We start from the raw sequence: 16,337 nt of genomic DNA on the forward strand, positions 1-16,337 counted from the left end.
ATTCATACGGTGACCTATAGTTGCTCAAACTTATTTCATTTGGACATTGGTGGATAATTGTTTCATTGTTATTAACGCATTTTTGAACCACATCTCCTTATGTTTATATTGTAACGTGAGGGCTGAATGCGGAAACATTCCAACAAACATACTCATTTAATCGAGTTACTATAATACATATCAGCACGGCATATCTTCAGTTTAATACACTGTATTTTAATATGAAATTTATAGAATACTAGTATAATTATGATTGATATTTGTATGTACATTTAAACTTTTTATTCCCTTTTCTGTCTATATTTCAGTGGAACCTTTCGTTAAATCGCCATCAAAATCAGCCTCCTTGACCCCGATATTTATTGGTATTGGGTGCGGTATTGCAGTTATACTTATAATAGTTACTTCTCTATATGTGTTTTGCAGCAGAAGAAATAGGGGCAGCACACGCGGTATGTTACTAAAATATATACTATTACAAGTGTGGATTTACCTTACAAAATCATGAACTTTGAAAGGGGCGGGGTATTTTTTTTTGAGCTTAGCTCACAGTACCTCTAGTTTTCACCTGTTACTAGGTTGGCATAATAAATTTGCGCGGCTAATTTATTTTCACTTTTGTGTATAATTATTTCCTCTCTTTGTAGGGGCAAAATATTAATGTGCAGCCTATTTTGGGCATTTGTTTTCAGTGATTACAAGGCCATGTTATATATTTTCAAAATCCTCTTGACCTCTCCCCCCCTTTTCCCCTTCCTCTCCTATGATGCCAAATGCTTGTCCCATTACGAGTTGGGAAATATTGTGTTGTCTTTATTACTTTTTTAGAAATTCTAGCGTTTGTGATGGGCAAGAACAACTGTATATTGAAAGACAGCAAATGTAGTTTTAAATACACTAAGACCTAAATCTTCATTTCAATGTATTTTATAGATTTCAACGCGGACACAGGCCTAAACAGAATAGCTAAAATCATCTAAGGTCAACTTCAAATTACCTGATTGAATTGGAAAGTTAATTTGATAAAGTTTTCATCTAAACTGTCGACCAACAACAATATTCTGTAGTTCTGTTCATTTACTGCGTCTATGTTTTCTATGCTCTTTTATGTCTATAATTCAATTATAGTTAAAAAAATAGTGAACATAAATAACTTAAAATTTTATTTTAGAATCAACAGAGAGCAATGTGTTGTATGCAGCAGTTGATAAGGAACAACAGAAAACCAAACGGCGAAACCCGGGTAAATATCACATTGAAATAATTGTAACTTCTATATTTTGAAATTTTCAAACAGCACTAGTATATTGCAGCTGTGCATATACTGCCCTGCGTATATACTTTATTGATATCGGTCGACTCTAGTAGTGTTGTCAGATCGTACTGATTTATCTACATGGTTTTAGAAGTGAACCTAAAATAATTTAAGCATACATATCAAACCCAAATAGACAAATCTGAGTATTGCCGGGGTGATTACAAACGGTGTGATTTGATGTGAAATTATAGAATTACGTGCTTACGTACATTTCTTCAAGACAACAAAGCATGGTGGAGTTGTGAGGTAATTGTAAAGTCCTTTCTTTCTAAACAAAGCCATTGCGAAAGACAAGAAAATGGGATTGATCAAATAAAATAAAATCAAAATCCAGGTTAATGTTGAATACTATAATTGAACATGTTGAAGTAAAAATGTGTCCTACTACTATTAAATACTTTTCTCTTTTCAAACTAAATACATAAAATAACATGTAAAGATTTAGTAACATAAAGAATATTTTGTTTTATTTATTTAAACGAGGAGAAAAAAATATCAGACCATTTGGTCTCAATTAGATGTTCAGCTATTCAAGCATTTTTTGCTTAATTTTACATAAGGTACAATAAAACAAAAATCGATTTTTATTAATATGAAGCTGTATTGCTAAATATTTGAACTTGCAATGGTAATTTGAAATTCTACAGAGGGTTATTTTTCAGAACAGAGAGAATATGAAGCATGTAAGACTCAGAGTAAACGATGAAAAACTTAAGCAACTAAATATGTTTTACTTTTTGGCGTGTAATAGTTATTTCTAGAGAGAGCCTTTTGTCCTTATCTCTGAAATAATCGATTCTTCCTGTATACATTGCACAATTTTATGTTATTTAAGGTAAGAAAATCCAAACCTTGTATTTTTTATTCTTTTTTCTCATGTAGAAAACGAAGATTCTAACTTGTCTAATGAACCTGCGAATGCCGAATATGCTTCTGTTGTTAAACCCAAATCCAAATCTAAAAAGGTACACTACAAAGGTAGGTCACTTTCATAAATATTCTGGTTTTGTTTTTGTTGCGTTGTTATTATATAGTTTTGAAACTGTTTTAAATAAAGCGACTCCTGTGAGTCCTATGTAGAAGACACGTGCATTAGGCGTACAAAAGTTGGTATGTTTGAAGAGTTTTTTTTTCCATAACTTTCCCTATATTCAATGCTATGGAAAGCGTATGATGTTATATGTACGATGGCTTTCTCGGATTGTCTTAATGATTTGTATATTATTTTAACATTATGGTATTATCGGGTATTAAATAACAATACTTCAAAGACGGTATTAGTTTATTAAATACCAGTATGAGAACATTGAATACATAATGAGTGTACAAAGGAGTTCCTGTTAGGACAAGGCTGGGGTAGTCTTCTAAAGTATAATGTCTAACGTGTATATTATGTGGTACAAATTTTGGGAAGAAGTTTCAATCAATCCTGTGATCAATAACATGTTTGACATAAAGTACTTTGATAAATGACAAAGCGAGGAATACTGGATATAACAAATATCTAATTAGAAATTTTTCAACTAAAACAAAATCACTGTCTGTCAAAGAAATTTCCTTTCATTAAGCTGAACAGGAAACAATTATCAATATCTTTAGTTTTAACATTGACTTGAAAATATAAAATAGCTCCAAAGTAATCATTGATTCCATGTCCAAAACACAACCCTAAACTAAATAAAAGGAGATCTAATATCAATGAGACAGCAACCCAACAACAAAGTCTCATAATGAATTCTAGAGGGCAACAAACATTAATCATCAATAGATTGCTATACAATATGATTATTTCTAAATCGTCCCAAGTCTATTAAAACTGTGAATGAATTTAGCAGAAACAATCAAATATCTGCCATCAACAGGTAATTTTCAAAATAGTAAAACATTAAGATATGACATAAGACAACTACTGAATCAGATGAGATTCCTGACTTGTGACAGGAATATGAATATGTGCCGGAATAAACCAATATAATCTCAAATCCCCTTTTTAACAAACAAAGAGAAACAAAATTTTTTTGGTTTGAATTCAGAATTGGGTATATTCGTCTTTAATTTGTACCTCGGTTTCTGTGTTAAATTGTTGGGAATATTTTTTACCAATTTTCAATAGCTCTTATCATTCCTTGTTTACTTTACCATTGTGTTTTATTAAGATAACCTTATAATTAGTTTTACATTTTTTTAAACAGTATAAATGTACAAAAAAATACATACAATATAAAAAAGGCGATGTGGTATGACTTTTAATGAAACAACTATCCTTAAACTTTAAGACCAATCGGAAATAGATGGGTATTTCATCTTATTTTTAAAATTTCATTAAAAACCCTCATCATATTTTTTTTTATAAACCAAATAGTTAATAATGTCTATTAATGTACATCCCAAATTTCATGTCAAATGTTTTTATGTCGACTTACTCATGTTACTTTCTCCTTTTTTATCTTTTATTTTGTTTTTGGGGGAGGGTTAGGCATATTACTTCAATTTATTATTTTATTTTATTTCAGAAGACGAAATTGAATCAGCTAATGATGAATATGCAGTTGTAGACAAATCAAATAAAAGTAAGCTATTTAGATTTTGTTCATATTGAATTTAAATCAAATGAATAAACCAAGCTTAAATAGCCAATGTTTCTTCATCCTAATTTTAACGATGATTAATCTGTCGAACTAGTATGCTAATCGTTAGGATAAGTAATGGAATAGTCAGCTACGTAAGCTCAGAAATAGAAATATAAAGATAATTTATTGTGTAGTATTAGTGTGTAGATTTGTGAACGATCACAATCGATAGTGTAGTCAATTGGCATTTTCTTAAAATACTAATAGAATAGAGAATGGAAACGGGGAATGTGTTAAAGAGACAAAAACTCGACCAAAAAGCAGAAAACAGCCCAAGACTACCAATGGGTCTTCAACGCAGCGAGAAAATCTCGCACCCGGAGCCGGGTGTCAACTGGCCCTTAAACAATAATACATAATGGTTCAACGAAACGGACGCCACACTAAACACCGAAACAAACAAATGAACCAACATTTAAAAAACACACAAGACTAACAAAGGTTAGAGGTTCCTGACTTGAAAAAGTCGTAAAAATGTGGGGGGGTTAAACATGTTTTATGACCGAGTGTGTTTCTTCACAACTTGTGCTTCTATCAATGTTTATAACGCTATGTCTGGCATTGCATGAAGTATCACCTTGATCAACATTTTGATTAGTTAAAATAGACCACAAACCATAAAAGAGAGGCGAAAGATACCAAAGGAACATTCAATCTCAAAAGTTAAAAGTAAACTGACAACGCCATGACAAACAATGACCAAAAGACAAACAACAGCATACAAAAAACAACACAGAAAACTAAAGACTGAGCAACACGAACTCCATCAAAAACCGGGGGTGCTCCAGAAGGGTAAGCCGACCCTGCTCCACATTTGGCACCGTCGTGACTGCGACCGATTGTATTTACTCAAAAGATGTGCCTCTATCAGTTTTAAGAATGCTTTGTCTGGCATTGATGAGGAATAATCTTGATCATCATTTTGTTTCATCAAAATGGAACACAACCATAAACTACTTTCGATAACCTTTTCTTGTTAAGTTGCTTTCTCATTGTTATGCTACACATATTTTCTATTAACCATGCACATATAATTAACATTTAATTTTTCAATTATTTTTTTAGAGATAGATTACGCAGAGAACGACAATGTATATCCAAATCAAGGCAATCCAGCTTTGGTTATACATCAACCGTTGAAAACAAAGCCATCTGGACGGGTTTGTTTAACTTAATATATGTTTTTCTATGCAGTTTGTCTTTCTTGTGTAGAAAAAAATCCTATATCACGCGTAGAGAATAATACTTGCATTATGGTTTATAACATACATGTATGCTTCAATAAGTAAGAAAATTGAATAGCCGTATTTTGGTATGACAACTACGAATTATACATCCTAGTACAAACATATTTGACAACTTTTTTATTGGTAATGACAAGTTATAATAAGTACTTGTTTGCGTTTGTAAAGGCTGAATAGGAGCATCAGTTTAATACATTGATTCACTGTTAATTTCTTGAATAAATGGTTTGTATTAGAAGGGAAGTGAATAGAAAATTAGGGATCTAATTTGTTAAAAAAAATGTGGTCAATAGAATCATTAAAAATTGTTTCCCGGAAACATCCCCTCGTAAACAAACCAGGTCGAGTACTTACATTTTGTAATGGGAAGATTTATAAATTAAGCTATTAGTTTTTCAATGGATAATAAATCTTCGTCTTAATCAATTTGATATACTATTATCAACATAAACCATCAGTCCTAATAAAATTGTTAATTATTAAGAAAAGCATTTCATTCAAATGCTGTGATTAATTATTATTAATGCGATCCTATATGATGGGAGTCATTCGTGCACTCAAACGCTATTCTTCATATCTCTGTTAATAAATCTTTATTAAGTTAAGGTAGATCGGGTGTCCTTTTCTGAGCATCCCTTCTGGTCATGTTGCAAAAATACTTTTTTGGATTTCAAAATCGTTTACCAAGTATCCTTTAATATACAACAGAAACTGTAAAATTTTAAAATTTAATGATTAAACTTTCCAAACAATAAGCGTAGTTAAGTGTATTTTAAATTTTCAGAAAAATATCCTTTTAAAATCAAGGCTGATAATTATATTGAATTTGATAGGACAAATTGTGTGGGTTTTTTTTTCAAGAAAAAATAAGGCCCGTGACCCTTATTTAAATTTAATATTTCGGAAGTATTATGAAAAGTAATTCTCTCATTGAATTTTAACCAATTCTACATGTATGGTTTATTGTTTCCTCAATAAGGAAAAAAGTTAAGTTTCTCCTATACAACCGATACTAAATAACTGTAATTTCGTTAATTTCAATGTGTGTACATTGTAAACGAAAAAAAAAAACAAGATCCGTGACCCCCAGTTTTTATATAGAATTTTGAAAGTACATTGATCCAAAAGTCTTTTACAGAAGTTTAAGGAAAATCTATCGTCGAACATTTAGAGACCTAGCTACATGTACCTTGGTGAAATTTCGCATAGTATATTATATTTTGTGTATTTTTTTTCATTCAAATTGAGATATAATTTTAACTTAAAACAAGAAGGAAGTGTTTCAAGTATGCACTCATGAATTTGACAAAAGCAGTAGAAAGTTTAACAGTTTATAAGTATTAACACCATCAAGAACTTAAATTATACGTTGATCTTATGGGTGATTTCAACTTTTATTCTTAAGAGCAAAAATCAGGATGGTTTGACATACATAGAAGTATCCTTCACCAGGAAGCCAAAAGATCGACGTCGTATTATTGGAGCTGAAAACAGGACTGACTATGTTGATATAGATTTTACAAGGAAAGCTGATCCATTACCAGACAGTTCAGATCAATAACCTCTTTAAAACTGATTTTATTTTTACTCAAGTATTGTTTTATACATGTGTACATATAGAAATATGTTTTAAGAGTTTGAAGTGTATCAGTTTTACACTTGCAAAATTGTTAGAGGGTCTGGGTGGGATTAACAGAAAAGAGAATAATGGGAAACTAACATATAAAAGTTGGGGAAAAATTGGCAGGGAAAAAAGGAATAGAGATTAAAGGCCTAAAAACTAAAGAAAATATGAGCGAAGACATCCCCATCCATGCCCTCACGCTAAGTATTTCAATAAGTCAGATCAATCTTATTCTGAATACTCGAAGTTCCCCTTTCAGATGAGAATATCATTTTGCTTGTATGTCAGTCACGCAGTAACTATAAAAACAGCAATAAAACAGAAAGGTATGCAGGGTAATTTTTTATTACTAATATTTTTAATAAAAGTCATGCACACACTCATTTCACTGTGTAGTATGTGTGTGTGTGATAGAGAGAGAGAGAGAATTTAATCTAAAGATGTTGTGTAAAAGTGCACACCTGGGTCATTTTGTTTTCAAGTGATAGAAAGAGTGTACTTCTGTCGTATAAAAAATGTTTTGCTTTTTTTTATTTTGCATGATACAGCTTTTTTATGTTTACGTTTTAATCTACTTTGTTTTTTTTTAATTGTGATTATCAACTATTTTAATGTGTTACTCTATTGTATATATTGTTTCCTGTCCTGATGAATATTCGTTTATTACGACAGTATTGCATAGATTTGGGACTTCCTCTGCGAAAGGAAAAATCAAAATTCGATCCATGTCAAAATTCGAAATAAAAATACACTGAAACTCAATCAATAAACTTTACTCTCATATCAATTCACAAACTATTCTAATACAAAGATTGTTGATTATTTAAACTTAATAAGGAATTAAGGTAGATTCATGGTATACCGCCATCTTGGATTGTACAATCGCAGTACACAATCGGTCTAGTTATTTGCCCAAATCTGCAAATTAGGAGACAGATTTGCAATTTATTTGTCACACTGTTTATTTATTTAAAGAAAACTTGGTGATTTATTGTATTATTCAAAATATTCCAACAAATATTAAATTTTGTGTTTTGGAATCATTTTTTTCAACTACGCCATTTAAGGGGAGATAACTCTTTTAGTAAAAAATTACACTGGCTTGATAGGGAAATTTTTTATTTTTACTTGTAGCAAGAAAACAAGTTCGGTGACACCATTTTTTCTTTTTATTTTCTTAAAACATGTTATAAAACCTATCTTCTCACAATTTATTTCAAAATTCTATCTCATAGATTTCTTTTTATGCATACAAATGTGTTTTTTCATGAACAATCTAACCTGATTTAGGCAATTTTCAACGACCCATAGCTTGAAAAATAGCACGGTGACCCATACTTTTTATTATATTTTTGAAAAAGCATAGTAAAATCTTCATTTTGGCAAAGTATAAGAAAATTCTATCTCAAAAAATATATACCGATGATCTACCTTAACATGTGTTTCATTTCAATTTTCAAGTCGATGACCCGGAACGAATCATATTCTTTGTAATCGTTAAAACAGAAGTGTTCTATGTATATATAAGAGAATGATAATCCCTTTCTTCATGAATAAGTACGAGCGTTAGCGAGTACTTATCATGAAGTAAGGGATTATCATTCTCTTACAAACTTAGAATATTGTAAAGTGCTCAAGGCTCAAAAGATCTATTCAAGAATTAGTTTCATTGTCAGTGCAATGTTTATAATTGATGCATGACTTCCTTTTTCGGCATGTCATTTATGGATAAGTTTTAGTGATGTGAGGATTTTCTTATCATTTGGGAAATATTTTTTTTTTAAAATGCGTTATAGATATTAGGTGACACAACATTAGAAAGAAAAAGTAGGAATTGTATGTTTCCTGATTGTAAGTATGAATGTAAATCATGTAATATTTTAGTGAGGAATTATCCTTTTTTATTTACAGTTTAAATCAATTAATACATTTGAGTTACAACTAAATTTTATTTCACAGCCAATAATTTAGGCCGGCTTTTTACATCCAATACTGTTTCATTATGTCAGGGAAATGTTCAAAAATAATGCCCTTAACAGTTTTTATTACTGTTTCATTATGTCAGGGAAATGTTCAAAAATAATGCCCTTAAAACTTTTTAATATGTTCAAAATTAAATTCCTGTTTTTATCGGAATACATGTATTGGAAAAAACTATTCTCCCCAACCGCTGATCAAGTAATCAAAGTTTTGGAAAGCTAATGATTTAGGTTATTTTTTATCTGAAAGATTTTTTTTTCTTTTTATTTTGCATTGCTTTGGTATTGTTTAATTTTATAGTAATTTGAAGTTATTAATATTTTCATAATAAAATTCACGAAACCAATTTTACTGCACCAGTAAACTTCAACTTATTTTGAGATTTTTGTTTGTTTCACAATTCAACTTTTAGTCAGTTTCAATCACTGTGTGATAAATCCTTTCAATCTGACAAATGTGCTTCGGGGCAGTTGTAACTCATTTATAGAAACTCTTTGTTTTGAACTGTAAATAGACCCAAATAATAGGACAATCCCTTACTATAGAACATGATTTACATTCTTTCTTCACAATTAAGAGGCATCCAATTCTACAATTTCATTGTTCGAGAGTACTTTGCTATATTCTAAATTATACTCCTTATAAATTTAAATCTGTCAAAAGTTTTAACGAATTCTATTTCCAATGATACATTTACATTCCAATCAGTTACAATCCATAACGCCATTTATTTCATTGTAGCAATTTACATTAACATATGATTGCACATTACACTGATAGTATCATACACAACTGCCTGTTCAATCGTTAATATGTTACATGTATATACTCAGTGACTAGACGATTGACTCATTTTGTATGTTTTTTTTAATTTATTCGTTTTGCATGATATTCTTTATTTTTGTTTGTTTTATATGTTTTGTAGAATGTTGTATGTCTTTATTTTCTTCGTTTTTCGTTTGGTCATAATGGTGTCGATTATCTCCGACCATGTGTTTTGTTATCCCCTCTCCCAGCTTGAATAAAAAGAAGCGGATGAAACACCACCGTCAAAATACGAAATCAAAAGAGAAGATTATAAAAGTTGTCCGTGTATCATATTTTTAATCATACAGTTTACCATTAGAATGAGTTACGTACATCCGTGTAATTTGATCTGTGTAGGAAATTTGTCTCATATGCTATATTCCACAACATCACCTTAGTTGTCATATACTTATGTATGATCATAACCCTCGAATGGTAATAGTCTAAGGGAGCATGGCGAGTACTTTGATTGATTGATTGATTCATTGTTAACGGCTTAACTTCCAGTGGAATATATGTCGTGCATAGTCAGGACGAGAACACACTAATAATAAATATAATAGGTAGGTCCTGTAATAGAGGCCGTCCGGGATGATGATTGGAGAAATTTGGAATGCCACTGGAAAATGAGGGTATATTGGAAAGGGTCAGAAATTTTGCCTTTCAACAGGTATCCTACTGACCCCTCAAACAGTTGTTGCAAGGGTTCTTAACATGAAAAGAGCGTGGCACTCTCTCTTCACGAGGCATCCGATTTAGCGTCCCCATTTTGAGCGGACGTCAGATGCGAGTACTTTGAGCATAAACCATCTCTGGTCATCGGTGTCTGATATCGTGAAGCCTTATTTCAAACACGTTGATCTATGATATATATGATAAGTGTTAATTTCAAAGAACACACTTTGAAGCGTAGTATTATTGTACATACATGTATATTTAGTTTTCAAATTCGTCAGCGATTAATTCTTTTTATAACGCGTTGATCGATTGTTTACAGCTCTTCATACTTTAGAAAAAAACGCGTTTATTTAGTGGCGAAATCTCTTTGCAATCATGGCGCAATGCAAACATGTATAACTATGCTTAAAGAGAATTCAATTAATTTTCAAACAAATCATTACTATATACTTCCGATTTTGGGGGGAAATCATTTCAAACAATCTTGATAGGAACAACTTTTGGTATAACGTGTTTTCATTGAACATATTTGTAAATGCAGTCGTCTTTTATTTCATTGTTCAGTAAATTTACAGTAAAATATCTGTAAAACGATCCGTTTAATTACTGGTTGTGATCCAATTCATGTTGTAACGCAAAAAAAGGAAGTAGATTTTATTGAAATAAATACTGATTTCCGGAAAAAGGTGAAGATGAGAGATAAGTCGGTATATAAGAGCTTGATGCAATAAGTTGTCAACTTTCCGTTTGTTAAGTGGGTTTTTGTTTCATCTTTGTTTCCTTTTCAACTTTACTTTAAGAGTCACTACCACGCATTCGTAGAACACCATCATAAATAGATCGATTTCTATTTTTAAAAGCTTGGTTTCGTCAATGTGGTAAGCAATTGCTCAAAGGAAATATTTCTTACTGGGAAAAAATGTATAGAATTTTACGAACGCCATCACGAGTTACCCTTAATTGTGACCTACCGAATTAGACCTATCACCGGGTTTGTACTTTCATGAGCAACACGACGGGTGCCACATGTGGAGCGGGTTCTTTTTACGTTTCCGGATCACCTGAGATCACTCCCAATTTTTGGTGGGGTTCGTGTTGCTCAATCTTTGGTTTTCTATGTTGTTTTGTGTACTGTTGTTTGTCTGTTTGTCTTTTTCTTTTTTAGCCATTGCGTTGTCAGTTTATTTTCGACTTATGAGTTTGATTGTCTCTTTGGTACATTGTATCCTTCAGCTCTCGTTTACACATTTTTAATTAACCAATAAACATAGAATATAAACGTATAAGCACAAAGCGACCTGAATTTTTATGAGGGTCTGGATGGAGGTCCTTCATTTCTTTATTCTTTAATCTTTTAACCTATTTTTCTCTATTCTTTATTTATTTTGCCTATTATTCTCCAATTTTATTGATCTTTATTTTTTTTTTTTTTGCTTATGGTCCTCTATTCTTTTTTCTTAAACCATTAACTCTGCATTTTTTTGCCCAATTTTTTTCTTTTCTGTAAACCCCATCCAGACCTTCTCTTATGTATCAGAAAACGAAATCGCCCGGATATTGTGTATTGACGGACATACATATATTAACTTCTTTGTACCTTACGTTTTTACAAAATAAAATAAAACTAAAAGCTTCAATACAATTCACACATACTCACTCCACTCCAGTCTACTTTTATCATTTTTTTCATTGCTTTTGTAAATGTAGAACATACATTCATATCATGTTTTCGTTATAATTAAATGTTTTCGTAATTATATCTTTATAGGAAGAGGACGTCTCTCATGTTGTCATTGTGTCAAATGCTTTTTGCTAATCTTTTTAATAAAATATGTTTATTAACAAACTAAATTAATTTGTTACATGGATTTAATTACAAAATTGGTAAATTTAGAATTCGGTAATAACCGTAAAAATGGCATGATACTTTTTAGTAAAAACAATCCCAGCCCGCAGAGGAGGCCGGAGGCCGAAGGGTGGTCTTACACTGACACACCAAGTCCGGTTGGGATAACTTTATATACTTAGTCTACAGTATAATATATACCCTTCATGAACCCCGGATACAATGTTTAAATAGTGATTAACAGTGAGTTGGTATCCAGTCGTCCTGGTGTAGGGGAATGAATCGTGGCTTCATATATTCTAGATTCCTTTTTGATTTTTTTATTGTTGTTTGGTTGCTGTTTCGTGAATGCGTTTCCTACATCTGGATTAAAATTATGAACAAAAGGGACGCTGATTTTAAAATACCGAAAAAAAGATTCTTGAACACTATCGATAGCCAGCCTAGGTGTAAAATCAGATATTCTCATGCGTTTTATTTATACGTTTCTTTTAGATAAGTGTGATATGGTTAGTTCACAGTAAGTTTTAAAATAAGGAAATGTGATTATTGCCAATGAGACAACTATCTATTAAAGACCAAAAGACAAACATGTGAACAATTAGAGGTCACCGTACGGTCTTCGATTCGTTTAAGTAAGATATAAAAGGCTCCGGGATGACAAGGTGTGAAATAAATATTAGTATTCATTAGAAACAGCTATCTGATTTATCGTAGAGCAAATTTTATTAAAATTCAGATCGTTGCTAAGCACAAAACATATAACAGTGATACAAGTACCGATCAAAAAATACTCGCAGTAACTGAAAGTGAGTTCAAAACTCAGTATCAGCTAATAAATAAACCATGTTTTCCCAGACTAAATGAAAAAAAAAATATCAATCATTACATTTCCCGTGTTTTAAGTAATAGAAAAGCATCCCGTCGTGGTGCAATTCCAAAACTTAAGTATCAACAGGATTTAGAACCAAAAGTGTTAATAACTGGATACCAATATATTTTCAAATATATATTAAACAACAAAAATAAAATCATCGAAGTCTTGAAATGATACATTGCTTCAAGAATTTATGTGTTGATCCTTAATGACAGGAGATTTAGATTAACACCACTAAAATAACAACTCGATGATTTACAACAGCGAAAACTGATTATCATGACGTCCTATGTGTATTCTGATACTCAGTATGTTTTGCTTATTATTTCAAAGACTGTTTCACTACAATTATTCCCATATGATAATATGCACGACCTGAGAGAAACGATTATTTCGGACACATTCTTTCCATATAGGGACAGTAATCATTGTGCGAATGACTGATCACAGCAGAAATTTAAAAAGGAAGGGTGGTGGGAATGGGTGCCTGTTACTGCAAACTGTTTGCGCCAATATATCCGTATAAAGTCAAACTTTGTCATAACAAATGAATTCAACGTACACGAAGGACTTATAACTTCAAATGATTCGTCGAATACAGCTGCATCTTGTTTTTAACCCTTTTTTATAATGAATGATGTAAAACACTGTCGTGCTTCTTTTCCATAGGTAAGCGCTTTAACGCATACCATGGTGGTCACTTGGGAATGACTGTTGGTCAATTCATTTCTATTTGCTGATCGTCCAGTGAGAAATATTTCATGCATACTAGTATCCAGGTAGAAGAAATAATAAACGATGAGTCCGATAGGTAGTTTCTCCACTGTAGATCGACCGGATCAAGTCCGCAAAATAAAGATTATTTCTGCATAAGGGGGAATGTTGAATAGGGGCAATGTTCCCATTATAGCTAACTATAAGATGCCCGCGAAATCGCGGTACAATTGGGCATGTGTTGAAACAAATAGTGTCAAGGTGCCTGTGTTTACACATAAAAAGGGGGGAGAGGTCTGGACGTTGGGTGCCTGTGTTTACACATAAAAATGGGGGAGTATCACTTCGACACGTTCAACGCCCATTTCATTTTTGGGCAGTTCTGCACCTGAGTAAAAAGGGTGGATGCGTTTAATTTAGCAAAATGATGCACTTACAATACAAAACAGGATCCTTACAGGCCTATTTGTCATATTTTCTTTCCTTTCTTCTTACTTTCACTTGGATTTCGCGGGCAGTACGTCGACTGAGCATGCGCGAAAACGTATAAGACACGGATCGATAACGGTCACCGAATTTGGATATTTTCTCAAAAATTGGCATTTTCTGTGGAAAAAGAAAAATTTAGGAAGTACAAAACACTACATTTATACGTCATATCACCAATATTTCCGACTTTGTATGGTTTCAGAGGAGTTGCGTCTCAATCAAATCGGTCTCTTCCTTCAGTAGTACAGATGCGGTCTTTAACGTACCGGTTGGGAGTCCTTCCTACACACGACATTGCGTATTTATATATCCTGCACAATTCAAAGGTTAAAAAACATTTTCCGCATTGGTTGGGAAAGTCCCGATGAACATAATTCTATACCAAGGTCAATTCTGGAACTTACTGTTTTCAATTTACTCAAAGAATGTTTTTTGGGGTCAAAAACTTATCCCCACCAAAAGATACTCATCGTGACTTCAACAACATGTGTAAGATTTCTATATGTCTTTAACATTACTAGATTTTTATCTCTCTTTAAAAACCTATAGTTTACGGACATGTTCTGATTTACACATGTTGTCGGATTGCTGTCTTATTTACGTTTAAGATGTTGGATGTATTAAAGGATCAAATTAATAGAAATGTTTACGAAAGAGAGGCGAAAGATACCAAATGGACATTCAAACTCATAAGTAGAAAATAAACTGACAACGCCATGTCTAAAAAAAAAAAAGACCAATAGACAAAACAAACAAACAACAGTACACAAAACACAAAATAGAAAACTAAAGACTGAGCAACACGAACTCCACCAAAAACTGGGGGCGATTGTTTACGACTTGTATAATTTTACCCCATGCAATAATGACTTGTGTCGGACTCTTCACTGAATAATTTGGAAACACAGCAGTCATATTACATGTAAAGTGGCGAACTTAGCTGCTTGTAGGATAAATAGATATGCCCTTTTTATATATTCTGAAACAGCTTGAATTAAGTCAGCATTTTTCCGAACTAGAGGGAGTTCAACTGGTATTACTATGCAATGATATTATGCTTTATCATTTACAATTTAGAATTAGGATAAAGCTAGAAATTATTAGGAAACTAGAGTTCCAACTCCCGTTCGACTATTATTTTGCCATCTCTTTAGTCATGTACTTATACATCCTTGGCTTTCAAATAATTTTGGGGACTGAGTTTTCCTGATGAGAGTAACTCCAGAAAATCTCTTCGGACACACAAAATTCATAAAGCGTTATGTTCATTTAAAAGGTGTCCCTTGGGGAAGAAGTGAACTGCATAAACAAGTAGCAACAACATTGATTTATACAAAAACAATAAGTGTGAAGAACGTGTATCTTTATTAAGAAGAATTAATTCCTTTATTGCAGGCAATTCTTCACATCAAGCATTGTTACCACCCCACCCCTCAAGCCCACCACATGCCAAATTATTCAAACTTCGGTGGTTTACTGAGGTATAAAAATATGGTCACCTAGACTCCCACCCAGCAGTTAAAACTAGACTGAGCAGTGCGTTCTCAATGGACTGTTGAAACAAATTTGTTGGGTCCGTTAGTGACATAGTTTGACAATTGGCATTCTGCATTTAATGCAATAACTTGAAGTCCTAAAGCAAATATACAAGATAAAATTAAAATATTCAAAAATTAATTGTACGTCTTAAATACGTCTGAAGTATATTGTTTGTTATATTTATAAATGTTTATTAAATTATAATCCTTTTGATTTTCAAGGGGCCGAAAAGTGGCCTTATCTGATATATTGGCATTCCAAATTTCCCGCGTTAGCGTTTGATCATTGTCTACCAACTTTACACAACTTACGTTTTGGATGTTAATGTGTTATTATGAATGTGCATGAAATTTTTGCTGCTTGAGAGAAGCAAACAAAATCAGCCAATGTTGAAATTATTAAAAATAAAAAAAAAATGCATCTAATACTTATTTTCTTTAAGAGATTATCATCACATGGTCAAACAACCAAAGCTGAAAATATGAAATGAAATGGTGATCTCATGTGCAGCTCTTGGGGTATCAAGGTATGTGATTCAAGACGTGTTACTTGCACATCGAATTTTCAAGAGGGAATTATCAGTCAAGAACA

General features: G+C 32.2%; 1 long non-coding RNA gene across 1 annotated transcript; it reads left to right on the top strand.

Moving 5' to 3' along the window:
• The first annotated feature begins 3,831 nt into the window (after positions 1–3,831).
• Positions 3,832–8,286, top strand: LOC127702616 (uncharacterized). Its single transcript, XR_007982507.1, has 3 exons — positions 3,832–3,888; positions 5,014–5,108; positions 6,598–8,286. It is a non-coding gene; the product is annotated as an uncharacterized LOC127702616 (long non-coding RNA).
• Positions 8,287–16,337: the final 8,051 nt, after the last annotated feature.

This window comes from Mytilus californianus, unplaced genomic scaffold (genome assembly GCF_021869535.1).
Source record: "Mytilus californianus isolate M0D057914Y unplaced genomic scaffold, xbMytCali1.0.p SCAF_5, whole genome shotgun sequence".
NCBI classification, from domain to species: Eukaryota; Metazoa; Mollusca; class Bivalvia; order Mytilida; family Mytilidae; genus Mytilus; species Mytilus californianus.